This window comes from Balaenoptera acutorostrata, chromosome 6, assembly GCF_949987535.1.
Source record: "Balaenoptera acutorostrata chromosome 6, mBalAcu1.1, whole genome shotgun sequence".
NCBI classification, from domain to species: domain Eukaryota; kingdom Metazoa; phylum Chordata; class Mammalia; order Artiodactyla; family Balaenopteridae; genus Balaenoptera; species Balaenoptera acutorostrata.
Genome location: NC_080069.1, coordinates 48,855,314 through 48,870,598, shown reverse-complemented (window position 1 = coordinate 48,870,598; position 15,285 = coordinate 48,855,314).

Below are 15,285 nucleotides of genomic sequence, written 5' to 3'. Positions count from 1 at the left end.
TAAAGACGGGGTGGGGGCGGGGGGTGGGTTGTGGGCTGTGTGGTCAGCTTGTGGACATTCTTCTGATTGGTTGGTGGTGAGGTAATTGGGAGCCAGCATCATCAACCTTCTGGTTCCAACTGCTCTAGGGTCTACGTGCTTGTGGGCAGCAGACAGTTAACTTCTTCCACCTGGTGGGGGGTTCAGTATCTGCAAAACAGCTCAAAGGACATGGCTCAGAATATTATCTATAGCCCTTGAGGAGGAACTAAAGTTCCTTGACTTTGTTTAATGGCTAAACTATTATTATTTTGTCTTGCTTGACTGTTTTCCTTTCTTTCTGCATTTTCTCACTTCTCTGATTCAATTTATTCTTTGGTGAAAGTTCTTCTACAGACAAAATGCAGGCAGAGGACATGGGGGTAGTCCTGTTCCAGGAAGGCCCCATAGGGTCTTGCTTGGTTACAGTTTTATTTTTTTAATTGAAATATAGTTGATTTACAATGTTGTATTAGTTTCAGGTGTACAGCAGAGTGATTCAGTTGTACATATATATGTATATACATGTGTGTATTCCTTTTCAGATTCTTTTCACTTATAGGTTATTACAAAATAGTGAGTATAGTTGTAATGTTTACTTACCTTGACTCAGATAGACTTCTAAAAAGTTTGAGATTTAATTTTTTAGTTCCATTTTACAAGTTTTCACTTTATCTGTTTTCTTTTTTAAACAAAAATTCCTCTAGTAAGTCCCAAGGAAATGAGATGCAAAAGCATTTAATAATTAAATGTTAAGGTACTGGATTTAAGCAAAGCAAGAAGTGAGTTCTTTTAATATAAGTTTCTCTGTCTCATCACTGTTGACATTTCTGGGTGGGATGATTCTTTGTTGAGGGGGCCTAGCCTGTATATTGTAGGATGTTTATCAGCATTCCTGGCCTCTGCCCACTAGATGCCAGTGGCACCCCCATCCCAATTGTGACAATGACAGATATCTCCGGATATTGCCAAATGTCCCTTGGGGATGGGGTATGCAAGTTTGTTCCCATTTGAGAATTACTGCTTTAACAGAATGTCTGTCTCATGAGATGCAAATTTTATTCACTAGGATCTTGGTTTGAGTGTTTTTATTCCTTAATATGTCAAAAGTATAACGTAGGAGAGTTAATTCTGCGAAGGAAACTATCTTTCGCATTTGTTGCCTTGGTCTGTTCAAATTGTGCAGCTTTGTTACTAGACGAACATCACTGTTGTCCTGACTGCCCAAACAGTTTGCACTGACTGCCAATACCAAATCTGAACACGAGATTATAAAAATCAAGAAATAAAGAAAAATAAATATCCACACAATTATAATGAGAAGGCTGTTCTAGGGATAACAGCTCCTGTAAAATTTCCCATTTCGATTACCATTTTGGTCTCAAGAATGGATTTGTGTTGTGCCATTTTCAGCTCTTGTTACCATCATTGTCATAACGGGGAATGAGCCAAATTGCAATGCGGGGATAATCTGTTGCTTGCAATAGCGTGGGGCCCTGCTCTGACCTTCTTTTATTCCAGAGTGACGGAGAGGCACAGTCGCTGACTGGGGAAGATGAAGCACTCTGGAGAGATCAAAGGCCACTGAGGCCTGAGGGGCGTACAGTTTAGCGCCGGGGGTTCTATTTAGCAGTCTAAATTGCAGCTGGTCCATCTGTCCAGAGAGCATTATGACACATACGTATGCGACATCACGCAGCTTAGCAGAAGGGAATCCTCATCAAAGGAAAGAGGAGACTAGGAAGAGATCTAGTATTTCTGAATACCTACTACGTGCCACTGGGCTAAAAACTTTACATGTGTTGGTCCACATAATCTTCACACCAAACGTATGACGTAAGTATTAGTATATCCAGTTTTTTACTCCAGGAAGTAAAGTAACATGTCTAAGATCAGGTAGAGCTTGGAAGTTCACATCATGGCTTTAAAGTCTCTAGTTTTGCTAAATCTGAGCACTTCCAGCTAATGACCTAATATTACTGAGTTTTCAGGTCTGCCGTTAGCTCACAGGAGGCTCAGTTGTTCTTATTTTCCTGCTTTAGATTCCAGGAGATTTATAACCTAACACCAAGTTCCTCTTCGGACTCTAGTTAAAATTAGAATGGGTCTCTCATCCTTCTAACGCAGTGGGCTTGGAGCAAAACATCTGGCTACACTGATCTTCCCATTCTCTGGACTTCCCGTTCACTTACTCTGTGCTATTCTTTTTCTAAATCCATCAGGTTCTACTTAGCCCTCTCATTTGGCTAATTCCGCAGGTGTGCCCATTTTCTCAACAGATTATAAGCTCTTTAAGGGTAGAAGCAATACCTCATACTTGGGAGGCAGCATAGCATACTGGTTTAGAACGTGGACTCTGAAGGTCAGACCTCCTGGGTTCAAGTACCAGCTCTTCCACTGTATCAGCCAGGTATAGGCTGGAGTATGTGCCATTAACAGACAACCCTCAACTGTGCGGAGGCTTGACATACCCAGCAAAGGTGTGTTTTTTGCTCATGCTAAATGTCCTACTCAGGTTGGCAGGAGGCCTATAATCATCATAGTCACTCAGAAGCCTCGGCTGATGGAGGCTCCATTCCAATACCTACTCAGTGATCATCAAGCCAGGGCAAAGAGAACCTGGTGGATCAAACACTGGCTCTTAGAGATTCTACCCAAGTGCAGTTCTATCATGGGCCTCCGAGGAGAACAGAGATATTTACAACCAGCTCTTAAGTCTTCCGTAATTTCTTGCTAGCTGTGTAACTTGAGGCACATTGCTTAACCTCTTTGTGCCTCAGTTTCCTTTTCTTTAAAATGAGATAACAGTAGTACTTACCAATTGTGAGAATTAAATGTGATGATATATGTAAAGGGCTTAACATTGCGCCCAGCTCATTGCTAATGCCATAGGAGTGTTAGCTGGTGCTACTTGTAAATACTTAAAGTCTAAGCTACTTGCTTGATTCTTTTTATTCACATCTCTACCTGGAAATTGAAACTTCTGAAGGTACCAGCATTGACATGCTTCAGGGATGACATCTTGATAGAATTACTTTCTGATCTTCCTTCATGTCTTATTCATGTAGGGACAGAAATTTCAGCTAGTGGTTGTGCTGTTCTCTTGCCTTATCGCTTAGCTTTCTTCTAAAAACTCGATTGTACTACAAAGGCTAGGCCATCACTTTTCCACAGCAGCACTTAGCCCGCCTTCTGCAGAAAATGGCATTCTAAACAACTGTTGATAATTCAAAAGAAAGGAATACACATCTGTTAGCTATTCATTGTGTCCATAATCACCTCGAGAAAATAAACCTCACCATGAGGGCCACATTAAATATCTGCCGAGGTTTGGTTTAGAGATTTTTATTCTCATTTTCTGGGTAGACTCCCCTGAATAACTTATCACATCCTTAGCACTATTGGGAAGGAGTTCTCTAGTGGCTCAAATTGCTGTGCTCAGCATTGCTTTGCAGGGAGGTGGGGGCAGGGGGGGAAACATAGGGTTCCAGCTGCAGAGGCCTGACATTACTTTCAGACTTTCTATCAGAAAGTATTCTACTCAAACTGACCACTAGTTAGAAAAAGAAAAGAAAAAAAAAAACTTTTAAAAAAGCTGCCTAGAATAATAAAAAATGGTCTCTATTCTAATAGAATAGAAATGTGGTTTGGCATCCACAAGGGAGTGGATAAGATGCAGTGTAACCAGAAAAATGCAGCCTCATCGTGTGATCTAAGAAGTGTTCTTTTGAATAGTTAGTTGCTCAGATATTTGCTTTAGCACACCCACCAGGGGGCCTCAGTGAATTTTTTTTTTCCTCTCTCTCCATGAAGGATGGTAAATAGCATTTTGATCCATTGGGTAAGTGTCTATTTACATGGTGTGTCCAGCTTTGTCTTTCTAAGCACACAGAGCCTCCATCCAGTCTGTCTAGGGCTCTGCCAAGCCCAGGAGAACCAGGGGATGCACCTGGTGATTTGTGCCCCCATGCCCTGCCTTGAGCTAAACCGTAACCCGATTCAGCTGGTGGTTTTTTCTATATTGTGCTTCTAATTTCTCTGGGATGTTGCCTCTCTGTTAACTTTTCCTTCAGTCATCTTTTGTAACCTTTCCTCTCTCACCATTTCTCTTGATCTCTACTGGTCTAGCTTGGATCTCATATTTTGCTTGAGTGTCATTCAGCTCAGCAGGCTGGGTATTATTTTGTTCTGTTTCTTGATGAAGGAAAATAAGGTAAGACTAAACCAGAAGAAGGTGTGGGTATCTCAGAGTAGCTTCTGTGGATGGCACTTTCCAAGTCCTATAATGATGAGGTGGATCTGGGCTGCAAGTTAGGACTAACTAGTGGGTTAAGTCACCCACTGACTGAGGTTTGACAGTGTTGCCAGCCTTGGTGCTACCTGTAACATATCAACTCAGCGAAGTATTTACCATTATTATGCTCACTTTACAGACGTGGAAAAGGAAACTTGAAGAAGCTGAAGGATTGCCAAGGTCACACAGATATGACTCCAGAAAGTCTGATTCTGAAGCCTGTGATAAAATGGATATTTGTGTCCCCTACAAAATTCTTATGTTGAAACCTAATCCCCAATGTGAGGGTATTTGGAAGTGGGGCCTTTGGGAGGTGATTAGGTCATGAAGGCGGAGCCCTCATGAGTGGGATTAGTGCCCTTATAAAAGAGACCTGAGAACACTCTTTTGCCCCTTTCGTCATGTGAGGGCACAGCGAAAAGATGGCCGTATATGAACCAGGAAACAGGCTCTCACCAGACACGGAATGTCCAGACACCTTGATCTTGGACTTCCCAGCCTCCAGAACTTTGAGAAATAACTTTATGTTGTTTATAAGCTACCCAGTTTATGGTATTTTCTTATATCAACTCCAACAGCCTAAGACAGAGCTGAAGCACTAAACCGCTATGTGAGACTTTAACCTCTTTGGATCTCAGTGTCTTCCTATGTAAAATGAAAGAATTTATTAAAATTGGAATTTTTCAACCTCAGCACTACTGATAGTTTGGGTTGGATAATTCTTTGTTTTGGGGTTTGCCTTGTATATTGTTAGATGTTTAGTAATATTCTTGGCTTGTACCTACCAGATGCCAACAACTCCTCCCCATCCCTTGCCCAGTTATGACAAAGAAAAATGTCTCCAGTCTTTGCCAAATGTCCTAGCCAAGGCAGGGTGTGGGGTGGTGCAAAATTGTCCCTGGCTGAGAACCCCTGGCCTAAATAATTTCCATGGTACTTTCTAGAATTAATAGTCTATAGTTCAATGTGTGCTTCTCTGGTTCCCTTTTCTTAGTTCTTCTCCTACTTTTTTATTCCTTCACTTTGCTTAGTTTATCCTTCTGTAAATTAGAGACAATGAAAGTGCCCATCTTCACATACAGTTGTTTTGAGGATAAAATGAAGTAATGGTACCAGATCCTAAGGACAGTCTTTGGCACATGTAAGTGCTCAGTAAAAACCATCTGTGTTGTTGTTAAAAGTCTCGTCCCTGTGAGCAGATTAACCATATCCCCATCTCATCTGAGACAAGCTCTGTCCCAGCTCACTGTGAGAGGAGAGGAGAAAGGAACACAGCCACTCTGGAGACCCTAAAGGAAGCCCTTCTCTTTCCTCTTGGCCTGCAGCCCATTTGTAATATTGCAGGCTAGAGGTTCTTGTGGTTTTGGGGAAATTAGAACAGACTTTAACCATAGTCAATTAATTGATGCAAATCACTTTCCTTTCAGTCAGACTTAGGTAATGGCGTATCTCAAATGACAAACCCTGCTCTTTGTCATCTTCACTAAGAAAAACCCTCAGCTGCTTTCCAACTGTAAATTCTGAAGAGAGGCTGATAGGTTTCCCTTGTTTAAATATAGCATAGATGCATTTTTAAGAACCCATTCTATCTGAAGGGAATGGAATTGACAGACCTGGACCTTGAATGCTCATTTGATATACTAATGCTCTATGGAGCTTGGCAAGGCTGTTTTTTAACCCACCCTGGAGCATTTTCTGTTTCCTTCCTTGGTTCTATTTTAGACTCTTACTTTATGTACTACCTGCAACCAAGGCCAGTGATTACCTTCCCCAGAGAGAAAACTAAGAATATTTTTCTTCTGCAAAGTTTTAAGATCCTTCTCCCTTCCTAACTGCATATCCAGGCATATGCAATGTCCCCATTTGCCTAGAATACATTTGTAGCTTTGCATTCTACTCGTCTTCCATACTACAACCGTTGGGTCAACTGTCCCTTTAGCCAACATCTTTTTGGTGAATGAGGCCTTGTGAGGGGTTGGGCTGGGCCAGAAGTCTCTCCTTTGAGTTCCTTGTTTCACTTGCATGTTTACTTGTTGAGGCACCATCTTGGCCTTCAGAAAACAGCACCGTGCATCTTCTACCTCTCTTGCAATATCTTGCCATCTTCTATCCTTTCCAGTTTCTGTTCTGTCCTTTTCATTAGGCTCTTTATTTCCTTCTCACTCTTCTATGAACTCCATTCACCATCCACAGGGAGAAGAAGCAAAAGAAGTATGTTTCCTATTGCCCTCTTGTCCAGAGATAAGTCCTAGACAAAGGCACTTTTCCCAAGGATTTACTCCATAGACGATCATTGGATCTTGTCATGGAATTAAGATTGAATATTGGGGGGTATATCAAGTGTGCTGGGTTAAACATTAGTAATTTTTAAAAATTAGAGCATTTCTCAAACTTTTGAACATGATCATATGAATTGTGAATTTCTACGAAGAAAGATAACATACAAGTTTCTCAAACTTATATGATTGCATATCCCTCATTTTTACAGTGGAGCATCTTACAGTTTTCTGTGCAGCACATTTTGGGAAGCACTGTTCTAGGATATTTTACTTGTATTCTAAATGCTCCTTCGAGTTCTATATTTTTGATATTTTAAAACTAAAATTTTCTTGCTTTGGAATCAGACAATGGACCTTCTGATGGCTAGAAAGAGCATGAATTTACAAAAACACAAAAAGCATAACCTAGGTAGCATTCTGTCTTGAAAATTATTGAAACACACAATGCTTTGTGTTACTGATGTAATACACGAGGTGAACTCAGTGGGAATACACCCATGGAAAACATTTTACTTCCTTAATCACGACTTTAAAAAAAGAAGAGCAGTGCTGACTTGCCCACCTCTATGTCTTATGTATACCCCATAGCTTTCCAGGCACTTTCAGTTAGAAAATACAGTAGTAGTAGTTCCCCCTTACCTGCAGTTTTGCTCTCTGTGGTTTGTTACCTGTGGTCAGCTGCCATCCAAAAATATTAAATGGGAAATTCCAGAAATAAACAGTTCATAAGTTTTAAATTGTGTGACATTCTGAGGAGTGTGATGAACTCTCCCTCAATCCTGGTCCATCCTGCCCAGGACGTGAATCATCCCTTTGTCCAGCGCATCCTGCACATTATTCACTTATTCACTTGGTTATCAGGTTGACTGTTGTGGTACCCCAGTTCTTGTGTTCAAGTAACTCTTATTTTACTTAATAATGGCCCCAAAGTGCAAGAGTAGTGATGCTGGCAATTTGGATATTCTCTTACTGTGCCTATAAATTAAACCTTACCATTGGTATGTATGTATAGGAAAAAACATAGTATATGTAGGGTTTGGTGCTATCTGCAGTCTCAAGCATCCATTGAGGGTCTTGGAAGATATCCTCTGTGGAGAAGGAAAGATTGCTGTACTGTCATTTAGGGGAATTAAGATTACGTATATATATATTTTTGTCTGACTCAGGGCAGTGTAAACCACAAGTTCAATCTCACATCCAGTTCAACCTTCTCCCTTCTCTCTAGCAGGCTTGAGTGGTGGCTTGGGGACTTGTAATGGGGCATGTGGCATGATTATTCTCCCTTACTATCTCCTGTTCTTTTATTTTGCTTGTGTATCCTTCTAAGTCTTGTAGGTGTGGAGGAAGGAGAAGGAAGTCTAGAGATAAAAAGACAAAGGTCTTTTGCTTTGTCTTATTGCTGCTTGCATCTTTCTTGTAACTATTTATGTTTTCCATGATGGGTGTCTAAATGCTGGCTTTTTTTTTCCTGTCTTGGGCATTGATGGATACTTTGGAGGCTGACTGGACCACCATATTGCACCCAGTAAGGGCAATGCGCTTTCTAGCTGATTTCCTGTATCTACTCCTACTGCTGGCTAGAGTACTTACAAGGTGGCCCATTTATCTTCCAAGGCATCCACTTAGTTATCAAGAAACTGATGCATCCTTACTGGGTAGTCTGTCTTTGCTATGCCATCACAGGCTGCTCCAGCCTGACTCCTACCTTTGGAATTTTCCAGATGAGAGGAAGATCCAGTGTTTATGATTGTGTATGTGAAATTTCAGTGGACACATGTCAAACCCTCCTGAAAACTCCTTTTATGCCCTTTCACTTGGGTGAGTGCACTGGTTTAGTTCTACAAGTATCTGCAGCTCAACAAACATCTAGGTGAAGTGAGTAATGCCAGCCTTCTTTCACACAGGACTATCACTCTGGATACATTTTTGGACGCTTCTCTATTAATTTTTCAGGGGGAGGCATTATTTATCCTCCCCAAACAGAGGAAGGAAAAACAATCCATAGCACTTTTCACCTCAGAAAAATCTCCTACCAATTCTCTTCTATCACCTTTTGGAATTTCTAGTTTTCCTTATTGAGGCTATTAGGTAGGTGATGGGAATTAATAATCATTGGGCTAGTTCTTTTTCTTATCATGGATGAAACTAGCATTCTTTTTTTTTCCTTTAGGGAGTGATGAGGTATGAATCTTTATTACTTTTATTTTTAGTATAGTTTATTTTGTTGCAAGCTTACATAATTTAAATTTCAAAAGTGGTTATATATAATAATCAGCTCACAAAATTCCTGCAAGTTTAACAATTGGCTCTTGTGAGCCAGTGTAAGCTGGCTTCAGCACACCACTGCCAAAGTGATTTTTTAAATTAATTAATTTTTATTGGAGCATAGTTGATTTACAATGTTATGTTAGTTTCTGCTGTACAGCGAAGTGAGTCAGTTATACCTTCACATACATCCACTCTTTTTTAGATTCTTTTCCCATATAGGTCATTACAGAATACTGAATAGGTTCCCTGTGCTATACAGTAGGCTCTTATTAGTTATTTATTTTATATATAGTAGTGTGTGAAACTAGCATTTTCCCTTAGTGTTACTTATCATCTATTGAATTGCAGTAGACAACAGGAAAAGACTGATTTAGTTCCTAAATGCAAATATTCTTCATAATATTTTCTTTTGTTGGTATTAAATAATTTCTAAAACAACGTCCATTGTTATCAGTTCATCTTCCCAGGAGTGGCACAGCTAGGTCAAAGGGCATCAAGGACTTCCCAGCTCTTGCCACTTTATGGCTGAAGCCCAGAGTAAATGACAGCTAAGTGTTTAGAATTATTAAACTTTTGAATAATACCACAGTATACATGCACAGGAGTTAGAATAGTAATCACTTAGTGGATTTTATATTTAATTTCAGTAAATGAAATGGTCTAATTAGACAATTCTAGCTAATCATTTTTAATTTTAGCTACCTAGAGCTGTATCCTCTTACTAATTCTGTGACCTGGCTGGGCTGGTTTCCCATACATTCTCTCTCTCTCTCTCTCTCCCTCTCCCCTCTCTTCTGTTTTCTCCTGCCTGTTGTTTGCTTAGTCTCAAGTCTCCAATAGTGTCATTTCCTGCTGGCTTCTCCAGCTGTGAGTCACTCCCTTCCCTCCCCTCCCCCTACTCCCCAGCTGTCTCTATGGGCAACATCAAACTGCTGATTTTAACACATTTGGTTAGCATTTAGCTGGGGCCAGGAACTCTGGGTTAACTTCTAAAATGTGTTTATGATGCAAAGATATATTTTGTTCTTAATTAAGCCTTTCACTAAGGGGAAGAATAAAAGGGCATAGAGGTTTGAGATTTTAAATAGCTGGTATCCCAGAAAAGGGCAAAAAACAGTCAAATAAGTAATACAAGAATTCAAAGGAACCGGAAGCCCACATCTCTGTTTCTCAAGAGCTGGGGGCTAACATTGTCTTGCCTTCACTCAGGCTGGGCTGTCTACTGGGAAAGCAGCAGAAGTACCTGTTAGGCAGGGACCCCTGAAGTGGACAACACAAGAAACTCCTTTATGAAGGCACTGATTTTCAAGTGTTCCAGTATCCTGGAGGTATGTTGTCATTTTTGAAGCATTCACTACATGCGAAGGCAAGAAAGAGACCCTTTGTTTGCTCTATTTAAGGAGGAAAATTGAGATGCAGCTGGGAGAGGCAGGAAGCATTCCGTCAGCAAGATAGCAAGGAGAATTTATATTACATGGCAGCTTGCGAATGTGTTTGCTTTAAGACAGACACAGTGCTGCTGTAAGCAAGGCAGGATGTAAATGATTTTTTAAAATACAACTGTTAGCTCAGATTTTGACTCGAGATGGTGGCCCATGAACCTTGGTATTCAGTAAAAGTATTCTGAATGAATGGGGAAGGCTCTAGTCCAAAGCTTGATACAGAGTAAGCCTTCAGTACAGTTCACTGACTTTCTTGCTTGCTATTTTAAAGAACCCGTCTGACCATACTCCCTACTCACCTTCCTTGTTATAATCATCTCTCAACCTCCAGGCCCCTCTGCTCATTCACAGAGGATTTGTGCTATCTTCCTCTTCACCCCTACTTCTGATATTACTTTTGGGAAGTTTCTCATTCATGTGGCTGATTTATCAATCCAATCCTCTGGCTGATTAGTTGCATGAACGCTGCTTCTAGCTAAGGCCAACCTCTCCTCTCTCCCCAGCACCGGATCCTTCCTCCATCTACTCATGGAAATGACTCTTACAGTTATCTCTTCTTTTCTGCATTCAAACTGTGTCCACTTACCACTGGATTATTCCTGTCGGTTGGTATATTTCTCATCTTAATTACATCAGACATAATATTAAAATAAATATTTTTCATTCTGAAATAAGGCCCCTGTCTTGACTTAACACTTCCCTTAGCTATCACCCCATTTCTCTGCTCCCCTTTATAGCAAAATACCGCATTTACTTCTTTATGTCCTCACTTCTCTGGGTCTTTGTAGCCATTCCCATCAGGCTTTCATGCCCTCTACTTCATTAATTACTAATACTGATTTTTCCAAGGTTACCGAGAATCTCCATGTTGCCAGACTCACTGATGACTTCTCTCTCCCTGCTGGAACTGGTCGTTCTTGCTGAGCTTCTTAGAAAAATTTGACATAGTTTATGATGCCCTTATCTTTGCATTATTTCCTTCACTTAGAAACAGAATCACCATACTCACTGGTCTTCCTGCTCAGTCACCTTTGCTGGCTCCTCCTTCATTCCCCCTCCCCAGGTTTATTGAGATATAGTTGACAAATAACATTGTGCAAACTTAGGGGGTACAATGTAATGATTTGATATATGTATATATTGCAAACTGATTCCCACAACATGGTTAATTAACACATCCACCACCTCACACAGTTACCATTTTCTGTGTGTGGTTTGTATATTTAAGATCTACTCTCTTAGCAAAGGTCAAGTATATAATACAGTATTGTTAACTATCATCATGGTGCTATATATTAGATTCCCAGAACTTATTCATCTTATAACTGAAAGTTTGTATCTTTTGACCGACTTCTCCCCACTTCTTCCACCCTTGAGCTCTGGGCAGTCACCAATCTATCTGTTTCTATGAATTCGACTTTTTTAGATAACACATATAAGTGAGATCATGCAGTATTTGTCTTTCTCAGTGTCTGACTTATTTCATTTAGCATAATGCCCTCAAGATTCATCCATGTCGTTGCAAATGGCAGGATTTTCTTCTTGTTTATGGCAGAATAATATTCCATTGTATATACAGTTGGCCCTCTGATATCTGTGGGCTTCACATCCAAAGATTCAACCAATCACAGATCTAAATATTTGAAAAAAAATTCCAGAAAGTTCCAAAAAGCAAAACTTGAATTTTCCAGCAACTATTTACATACCATTAACATTGTATTTATGACTATTTACAGAGCATTTACATTGTGTTAGGTATTATAAGTAATCTAGAGATGCTTTAAAGTATACAGGAGGATGTGTGTAGGTTATTTGTAAATACTATACCATTTTATATAAGGAACTTGAGCATTCTCAGATTTGGGTATTTGCGGGAGTCCTGGAACCAAACCCTGAAAGATACTGAGTGATGACTGTATCTTCCTTCATTTTTTGAACTTTGAATGTTAGCATGCCTTGCGGTTCAGTTCCTGACCCTCATATTTCTCTGTTTACACTGACTCCTCATCTGATCTCATCTAAACTCTTCACTGATCACTACACTCCTACATACAGCTGCCTAATGACAACTCCACCAAATGCATCTGAAACAAACCATAGCCAAACAACATCTTTGGTTTTCTTCTACCTTAACATGTGGGCATATGTACCTACACACAAACACCTCCTGTGTTCTTTCTTCATTTAGGAGATGGCACCGTATTCCCTCAGTTGCCCAGACCAACAACCATGGGGCATGTTTAATTCCTCTCTTTCCTTTACAAACCATATCCTTATGCTTTGTCAGTAAATCCCATTAGATCTAGCTTCGAATCATATCCTGAATCTGACCTCCTCTAGCCATCACCACTGCTAGCATCCTATTAATGGCCACCATCATTTCTCTCCTAGACTATTGCACTAATTTCCTCAATGGTCTTCCCTTTCTTACCTTTTCCTCACTACTGCTTATTCTCCACATCATAGATTTTTTTAGAAATGAAATCACTTTGTGCCCCTGTGGGGATTGCCATAATCACTCCAGGTAAGTATTTCAATTTAGTTGAAAGAGAAATGCATTACACTTAATAAAAACTTACATTGAACTTTCCATCAGTTTTTCCTTTTCATAAGTCTGCACATCTATGCACATGCTCTCTCTGAAGCCTAGATAGATCTTCCCACTGCCACACCCACCCCAACTTCACTTTCAGATCTCTGGCAAGAAATACCTCCTTTTCCAAGTCTAACATGATCCTCCCAAGCAGAGTTAGTTGCTGGATCATTTGTGTCTCACTGTATGTGGTTTTCCCCTCTTCATGGCATCTGCCTCACTATTTTGTCAATTCTTTTTATCTATCAGTTTTCTTCCATTAGACTATTAGCTCTTTATATCCCCATAGTTTAACATGGTGCTTGGCACATAGTAGGATACAGTATGCGTGTGAAGAATAATTAACCAATTTGGCGTACAGAATTTCTACCTCAGTTGTAGGAAGAATATAATCAGTCAGCAGGATACTGAATCTTTTCCTAAAAATAAGAACAAAAAAAGTCCATTTAGGACCAGTCACTAAGAGTGCCAAAGGTTGTTGTCTCTTCATTAATGGAATCAGTCAGAAGAATGTGTAAGGAAAAAAGTACCCATGATGTCTAATCAAAAAGACTGTAACTGGATTTACCTAAGGAGAAAATCCTAAGGTTAGTCATATATACCTTGGTTATAAAGAAATAACTATAACTTTTCCAGCCTTTGAAAATAAAGGATATGAATCTGTTTGCTGACCTTTAACAGATACTTTCTTATATTCTGTGGCTCCATTAATAACTTCTATCTTGGTTTGGGGTAAAAGTAAACAAAAAAAAAACCGTATGTTTGAAACAACCTTTCATTTCAAAATTATTGCTAAACTATAGACTCATTTTCCATTCATTTTTAAAAAACAATGTCGGCTATGTTTAGTAAATAATATTTTAATCTTTTCTGCAGAAGTGTGAGTGGTGTGCACACTAAGGGGTGATTCTGTAGGAATAGACTTTTAAATTCAATTCAGCACTTTTATTGAGAATGGAGAAGCTTAAAAATTAAGCCAGCAGGCATCCAAAGCCTCAGAGAACACTACTGGATGCATTCTTAATTAAAACCAATAAAGTGTGTTTTTAGGGAAAGCTTTCCCACTGAAAGCTCAATGGCAGAACTCAGAAGAAGCAAACAAATTAAATTCTCTGTATTAACTGCTTGGCACACTGCTTCTCATGAGTTGTTTAGCCCAACATGATAGTTGACAAAATTTCACTCTCAAAACTCCAAATAACCCTAAGATAAACTACCAACTACTTGCATGTTTTCCCCTAATACCCAACAGTCCATACTAATTTCAAATCTTCCTAGGATACTAGAAAAAAAAAAGAGAATGCTGGAGTATGATGAGTTGAATGATGGATGAAGCCTCAAGAATCTTGGATTTTGTTTCCATCACTATTTTTTTTTTCTTTTCTTAAAAAAAACTCAGTAGGCATATTTATGTTATGACTTGGAGTATTTGTTGACACACTGTATGACACCCATGCAAGTAAACAGGTACTGTTCAGAGGAGGTGGAGCTTCTGGGAGGTGCTGAGTACTGTATTTCAAATATTATGTAATAAATAGCATTTTAGACTTTTTTGAAGACATGTTAGTGGTGTACACAATGTGGTGAACTGGTTACCAGACAAATAAATTAATCTGAGCATTTATTTTCCTCAGCTGTGCAATGGAAGTATTTTCAACTCATAAAACATAAATATACCTAACGATTTAAATGTAAAATCCTATAGGCCATTGTGTGATTATTCAGAATATTTTAGAATATTTTAAGTGTAAAAGGTATTAAGAAATAGATTGAACTGACATTCACTAGAATGTGAGTTGCTGAGGCCATGTGCTTTATCTCATCCATCCACTGATTCATTCATTTTTTCTTCCAGCAAATTATTTTTTAAAATCTTATTTCTTAATTCCCAACACCTTGTGCAGAGTCTTGCATGTAATAGGTACTCTCCTGTCTTGTTGAACATATGAATGAATGAACAATTACTAGTCACTCATCAAGACTTGTTTTCCTCTTAAAAGGCTTCCTAAACCTCCTTTAGGAGGAGGTATATTGAGAAAATTATTTTAATATGCCTCTGCTCCTATCATAGTACTTTCCACTTCAGTGACACTAATTAAATATTTATTGGGGGGAAAACTCAAAACTATAAGAGATGGGGAATATTTAGAGAAGAGAAAGCTCAGGTTCAACAACATGGAGGTCTTCAAATACCTAAAATCCCACTTCATTTGGGAGGAAGGTTAGACTTACTTTTATATGGTTGGAAGTGTTTTAATGAGTACCAATTGTTACCAAACCAAACTTGGGTCCACTTGCCCATGTGCAGTAAAGCCAGTCTACTGACACTGGGTTGTGGTGAAGGAAAGTGCAGTACTTATTGCAGGAGCCAAACAAGGAGTCCAGGTAGCT